We start from the raw sequence: 7607 nt of genomic DNA, 5'->3' as shown, positions 1-7607 counted from the left end.
GCTCTCTCACATCATTATCCTCCCTTCTCGAAGTTTCCTCCTTTTTTCTCTACTCCTTTCTTGCCTTTCTTCTTCTTATCAACTTCAATTTTCAACTGCTCCCCACTTTCTTTTTTAGGTATCACCTCTTTTTGGATTAGAGTTTGGATCTTTCAACACTTTCCTGCTTCTCAAGGTCACAACATTTACCATTTCTTTGGGTTTCTTTTCAACATCAGCAGGCAGAGTACATGGGATTTTCTCAAACAATATATCTACAATTTGCCCACTTGTCTCTCTAAGTTTCACAAACCTGTGCCAAGTTCCTTTATAGCTGCACCATATTCCTGTATAGCTGAGCTATGAGTTTCAAGTCTCTTATCAGTTTTGATAATAAAGGACTTCATCAAATCTTCTAGCCCAGGCTGATTGGATTGTTGAGTTTGAAACTGCTGCCTCTGCTGATTTTGGAAATCTGGAGCTCCTTGTCCCTCAAACCTGGAGTTGTTTTGTTGCCATGAATTTGCAATACCCCCATGCGACCTCCATGAAAAATCGGGGTGCTTCTGACTCATTGCATTGAAGTTATAATTCCAACAATATTAACTTCCTCAATTAAGGCTTGACACTCATGAGTAGGGTGTTCTCTTTCCACAAATATCACACATACCATGAGGCTCATTGTGTATTGAAGCTAAGGTCAACTTTCTTATTTCTTTGGCCATGGCCTCAAGCTGTACCTGCATAGATGTGTTAGCATCAACTTGGTGAACACCAGTTGTTATTCTTCTTTCAACATTCTCATAGGGCCACTGATTTGCATCCTCAAATAACTCATCTAGAATTTTGACTATCTCCTCTGGAGTCTTTTTCATCAACGGGCCTCCAGCTGCATTGCTCAATGTTCTGCATGAGGCTAGTGTCAATCCATCTCAAAAGTCCTAGAGTTGCATATAGAGTTCAATTCCACTATGTTGGCACTTTTGAACTAACTCCTTAAACCTCTCTCATGCTTTAAACACAGTTTCAATCTCGTTCTGGTAGAAGTTATGGATTTCTCATCTAAACTTGCTTGTCTTAACTGATGAGACTTATTTATCAAGAAACTTTCTGGTCATCTCATCCCATGTTCGAATCCATCTATTAGGCAAGCTTCGAAGCCAATGCTTTACATTATTTTTGAGTGTGAAGGGAAATGCCCTTAAGTAAACTACATCTTGTGATACACCATTATATTGAAAGGTGTTCATAATCTCCTCGAAGTCTACTAAATGGTTGTTTGGATCTTCATTCATATTCCCTCTGGAGACACAACAGTTTTGCAGAGTTTGAAGCAACCTTTGCTTTAACTCAAAATATATTAGTTGCAATTGGAATCCTTGATTGTAGACCACTCTAGCATAATCACCAAGTGGTCTCCCATCACCAGGAGCTATATTTTTGAACTGGTCTAGAACCAAAGGTTGATTCTGAGCAATTCTTCGAGTCCTCTCCTCTTCATGTATAATTTGTGCATCTCTAAGAGCTGCTTCCTCAGCATCCTGTGTAGCTTTTTCTCTTTGTTGGGCTTCCTCTCTTGCATCCAAATCAACATTATCATCATCTCCAGCCATAATTTCTTTGGTTGAGGATTTCCCAACCTTCTCTATATTCTTGGGGAGATTCCTTTCCTTCGTCAACTATCACAGTTGTTTCTTGATTTCTGGTTCATATGGTAGCACTTCCTTCCCAGAAGATCGAGTCATGCACCAATCTAACATGTAGCCTACGCACAGTAAAGAACACCAAACGTAAAAAGATAAAAAGAAAATAAAAATAAAATTTCCTTAATTAGCACTACAAACTATCTCAAATACTATTGATCGCCAATTCCCCCGCAATGACGCCAAAATTTGAAGAGTGCAAAACACACACTTATATATGCTCGCTAGTCAAATATAAGAAAATATAATAACATATCCATAGGTATTGGAGTTAAACAGTATTTTCGTAGTTTGTAGTTAAATTGCTATTCAAGATGATCAACAATTTAGATTTGTCTAATTAAAATTAAAACTAAGAGTCTAAACTAGTGGCTAATGACAATCGATGCAAGTAATGAGCAAACAAGGTTATCAATTGGGAAAAGATAGAGTTTTCATATGATAGGTGCAAGACAATTGTTTAGGATTTAACTCTAGATAATTCACTTCTAATGTTCAAGTGATTCACTCGAATTCACTCAATTATTAGTTCAACCATTTAGTAGAAACTCCTCTCTCGATTAAGTCTCAACCTCACAAGATAAACCAATTCACGCTTGGTAAAGATATGCAAGAATTCGTAGTGGATTTGTCTTAAGGAGGACCTCTCTCGATTATCCTCCTAACTAGATTTAATCAACAATTCAACTAGCCTCTTTCGATTACTAAGAAGAATTAATGAATTCAACCAACAAAATAAGGCAAAAATATCACAAGTTATGCCTTTCTCGATTATATGAACAAGTGAATATAAATGCGGTGATTAAAACATCCAAAATGATTCAATACATAAAACTAGAGTTAATATCCAAAAATAATCATCAATACACCAAATCCATCAAACCCTAAAGAGAACTACTCTATAGATATGGAGTATGTAACGACCCGGCCGGTCGTTTTAAGAATTTAAGCTTCGTTCAGTGGGGTAAGTTCTGGAAAAGCTTTATAATATGGGTATCGAAATGCATGCATGATTGAATTTAGTTAACGAATGATTCAGAGTCGAAATGGGAGAAGGAATATAGTTTTGGAAGCTTAAGCGGTGAGAATTTGACTAGAATTGGACTTTTGAGTAAATGGCTCCGGAATGGGTTTTGGGTGATTTTAACAGCTTCATATTGTGATTTGGGTCTTAGGTGTGCGTCCGGATTTGGATTTGGAGGTCCGTAGGGTAAATTGAGGCGTTTTGGTGAAAGTTGGAAATGTTGAAGTTTGGAAAATGGAGAAGTTTGACCCATAGTTGACTTTTGTGATATTAGGGTCAAAATGCGATTTTGAGAGTGGGAGCAACTCTATTATGTTACTTTGGACTTGTCTGCAAAATTTGGCGTCATTCCGGGTTGATTTGATATGTTTTAGTGCGAGTTTTGAAAGTTGGAAGATTTGAAAGTTCCTAAGTTCGAATCATGGTGTGATTCATCATTTTGGAATTGTTTGATGTGATTTGAGACCTCGATCTAGTCCATGTTAGGTTATATGACTTGTTTGTGTGTTTGTACGGGGTGCCGGGGGCCTCGAGTGTGGTCCGGGTGGGCTACGAGTCATTTTTCCCATTTTAGGAACTGTTGTTTTCTGCCTTTGATATTCTCCTTCGCAATCACGAACAGCCTTTCGCATTCGCGATGCAATGTTGCTGACCACCTCGAAATACTTCTTCGTGTTTGCGTTCAGCACTTTTCATTCGCGAAGCCCTGCATTTTCCTTCTTGTCGTTCGCGTTCTTCCCTACGCGTTCGCGTAGGTTCCTGCTCTTATTCTCTGCGTTTGCTTTTGTCGCATTCATGATGAGAAACCTGGGCATCCTTTATTTTTCATCTTCGCGAATTCGATCCTCCCTCCGCGTTCGCGATGCACAAGTGCCTGGGCAGACAGAATACATCCCAAAATCGAGGGTTAGACCATTTTATTCGTATCTTGGCCTGTGGAGCTTGGTTTTGAGCGATTCTTTGAGGGTATTTCACACAAATCGATTGGGTAAGTGTTCTTCACCTAGAATATAACATATTCCATGATTTTATCTTCATTTTCATCATTTAATTTGTGTTTTGAGTTGAGGAAAATGTGGGTTTTGAAAGAAAATTTCTAAAATGAAAAATACTGATTTGAGGGACCAAATGGTATCAGAATTTGATAAATTTTGTATGGTTGAACTCGTATCAGAATAGGTATTCGGTTTTTGTAAAAGTTGACGGGTTCCGAGGTGCGGGCCTGAGGGTCAACCTTTGGACCAATTTTTGGAGATTGTTAAAGAATGAGACTTTATGATCCAGAATAGTTTGTTATATGTTTTATTTGTGCATTGAAGTTAATTTGGTAAGATTTGAGCCATTCAGAGGTCTTTTCACTCGAGAAGTGCATTTTAGAGTATCGGTTTGTCATCTTTGAGGTAAGTATCTTGCTTAACCTTGTGTGTGAGACTTCGCCTTAGGATTTGAGTCTTCTATGTTGATTGTAGTTCATGTACGCGAGGTGACGAGTGCGTACTCAAACTTATTTGTGGGGAATTGGCCTTTTAGAGTTATTAGGTCCTTATATTCACTGAGAATGAAGTTGTCCTTGATATGATTGAGTTTCCTATTTACTAGCTTCACCTCTACAATATTAAATTGGAATTTATTTCTTTATGATTCATTCTTATTGCCTATTTGACTCTTATTTTGCTTAACTAAAGATTTTTACCTCTTCTATTGTCATGTTATCTTTCATAACTGCTTGTCTTTATTGGAAATCATTTTTATCTCTCCTCTAATTGTTTAGTCTTAATTGAGGTTATGATTATCTTCCCGCTACCCATCCTTAATTGAAATTATTGTATATTTTTCGTAAATTACCCAACCTTAAAAGAAGTTTAGATATCCTATATTTAGTTGACATTTCCGTATTTAGAATTATTTGATTCATGTTAGCTACCTTGTTGTTGAACTACATATTGTAGGATCGTTGCTACATATTATTTTCTCCATTGTTGAGCTATTCTTATTACGCTTAGTATTCTCTATTGTAGTTATTCCTTGTGAGCTAGTTTTACCGTCTCCTTGTGATCGAAAGTTCTAGAATTGATTTACTTGTCGTGTTCTTGTATATATTGTCAGTGTTGATGTTGTACTTGTTGTGGTGGTGCACGAGTTCTCTGCCGTGCGGTTGTTGATATTGTGATGCACGAGGTTTCTGCCGTGCGGTTGTTGTTATGGGGTTGCATGAGGTTTCTGCCATGCTATTGCTACTATTGATATATTGCACTTGCAGCGTGACAAGGTGGGATATGTATATATATGCTTATATGTGGGTTGTGCATGTGGCGTGACAAGGTGGGAACATTATGATGCACGTGTAGCGAAACAAGGCGGGCACTTATTATGTTATTAATAGCACACATGGCGAGACAAGGTGGGCTACGTCAGGGATTGATTGTGATGATTTGTGATGGCTTGGGGGCATTCTTGTTGTTTGATATTGTGTTGTGGTACGCTTACCTGTATGAGCTTTATCTCATGGAAGTTGTGAGGAAACATCTTACGTGTTGTCTGTTCTTTTCCTTATTCTTATTAGCTGGTAGGAACTATGTTAAAGCACTTGCACAAGCATACACTTAGTTGAACACTCCTATTGAATGTGAAGTCCTCCTGATGTTGCTGAGTATAGATGTACACCCTCATTTATTTGTCATATATATGAGAGTGGCTCTAGTTAGCAAGTGAGCTGTCAACATGATCATGAGGTGTGATGGGGGCACATGATGACAAATGTTAGATTTCAGGTACTGGAACCCGTGAGCTGTAAGTTTGTCCGAGATCGGTACTTTGTGGAGTTTGTTGGTTAAGACCTGATGTGAACACTGTCGTATGTTTTGAGTTATTTGTTACCCTTACTGTATTTGTGATTTAGGATTTGGGTTTGTGTTTTCGCTCGCTCTTCTATGCAATTATTATGATATTTCCACTGTTACTTGCTATTTTCTTCCCTTATTGTGATTGTTGTATTGTTAGCCATATCGTGTAGTCTATATATATATATATATACATCATGTTCTGTTGTTCCTATGCCTATATTTGTATAGTTTATTAGACTAGTAAGTGTCTTAACTGTTTCTCATCACTACTCCACCGAGGTTAGTCTTGATACTTACTAGGTACCGCCGTAGTGTGCTCATGCTACTCTTCTGCTCATTTTTTTTATGCACATCCAGGTATTGATCTTTAGTAGCTGTGCGGATCATTGCTGAGAAGAATCAAGGTAAACCTGCTGCTGCATTCGCAGGCTTCAGAGTCACCTTCTTACTTGTATTCAATTGTTTTCACTCTTTTCCAAACAGTTATATTTAGAAGTGGTAGCTGACTCTGTAGAGCTTATAACTTGTACTACCGGGTTTTGGTAATATGTTCATTGTATAAAGTATTTATTCCAGAAGAATTTTAAGATGTTATTTATTATTGTTGTCCTTTCGTAAATATTAGGCTTACCTATTCCTTAAGACTAGGTGCCATCATGAAACCTAACGGTGGGGAAATTAGGTCGTGACAAGTTGGTATTAGAGCTTTAGGTTCATAGGTGCTACGAGTCATAAGCGAGTATAGTAGAGTCTTGCGGATCGGTACAGAGACGTATGTACTTATCTTCAAGAGGCTACGGAACTATTAGGACAATCTCACTTCTTTTATTCCTATCGTGCGAGCATATTGATCTTAGTGTTTGAGCTATTATCACTCAATTCTCTCATAGATGGTGAGGACACGCGCTGTAATTACTGATGATGCTGCTCTCGGAGCAAGGGTTGCTGGAGGTAGAGACAGAGGCCGACGAGGAATACGTGCCACAGCTAGAGCACCTACCAGAGTAGCTGTTGAGGAGCCGCCAATAGCTACAGTTAGGGGGCAGGTGCCGGAGGCGCCTGCTGTTACCCCCAGACTTCAGGAGACCTTAGCACAGTCCCTGAGCATGTTTGGTATATTGGCTTAGGTGGGGTTGATTCCGGTTGCGCCAGCTACTTCACAGATCGGGGGAGGGACTCACACTCCTTCCACCCACACTCTAAAGTAGCAAGTTCATGTTGGTCAGGTTCCAGGCATCAGGGTGGTGCAACCTGTGGTTCCAGCTCAACCCGTAGTCAGGGCAGCAACATCTGAAGAAGAGAAGCTTAGGCTTGAGAGGTACAAAAAGTACGACCCTCCTACAATCAGTGGTTTGGCTTCAGAGAGTGCACAAGTTTTTCTGGAGGAGTACCATCGCATTCTCTGCACTATAGGTATTGTTGAGTTGAGTGGGGTTGCTTTTACTACATTCCAGCTTAAGGGAGCAGCTTATCAGTGGTGGCTGGCATATGATTTGGGTAGCCCGACCGAGTCAGTTTCACTTACATGGGTTCAGTTTTCATAGATGTTCCTGAGAGAGTTAGTACCTCAATCCTTTCGGGATGTATAGCGTGCGGAGTTTGAGCAGTTACGCCGGGGCACTATGTTAGTATCAGAGTACATCGTCAGATTTAGTGATTTGGCCAGACATGCACTGACCTTGGTTTCTACTATTCGGGAGAGGGCCCGCAGGTTTATTGAAGGACTATATCCCATCTTCAGGACTAGCATGGCCCAGGAGTTGGAGATAGATATTTCGTATCAACAGACTGTAAGTATTGATAGGAGGGTGGAGGACATGATGGCTCAAGAGAGAGAGGAGAGAGGCGTCAGGCGAGGCCAGGAGAGAGAGGACAAGCGGGTCCATGAGAGAGAAGAAAGACGAGATCGTGAGAGAGAGTTTGTGGAGGCGAGGAGGCCCCGTAGACCGGGGAGATCTGCTGGTCCTTATTTTGGAGGCAGGGTACGACATGGTAAAGGTTTTGTGGGTCATCCAGTTCAGTTCGCGCTTCAGGCTTCGCATAGTGATTCAGGTGTTC

General features: G+C 39.9%; 1 non-coding gene across 1 annotated transcript; it reads left to right on the top strand.

The window, feature by feature from the left end:
- The first annotated feature begins 942 nt into the window (after positions 1 to 942).
- Positions 943 to 1049, top strand: LOC138878801 (small nucleolar RNA R71). Its single transcript, XR_011402577.1, has one exon. It is a non-coding gene; the product is annotated as a small nucleolar RNA R71 (small nucleolar RNA).
- The last annotated feature ends 6558 nt before the right edge of the window (positions 1050 to 7607 follow it).

Source organism: Nicotiana sylvestris, chromosome 9 (genome assembly GCF_000393655.2).
Source record: "Nicotiana sylvestris chromosome 9, ASM39365v2, whole genome shotgun sequence".
Taxonomy (NCBI): domain Eukaryota; kingdom Viridiplantae; phylum Streptophyta; class Magnoliopsida; order Solanales; family Solanaceae; genus Nicotiana; species Nicotiana sylvestris.
Note: the sequence above shows the minus strand (reverse complement) of the source record. Positions and strands in the feature narration are given on the sequence as shown.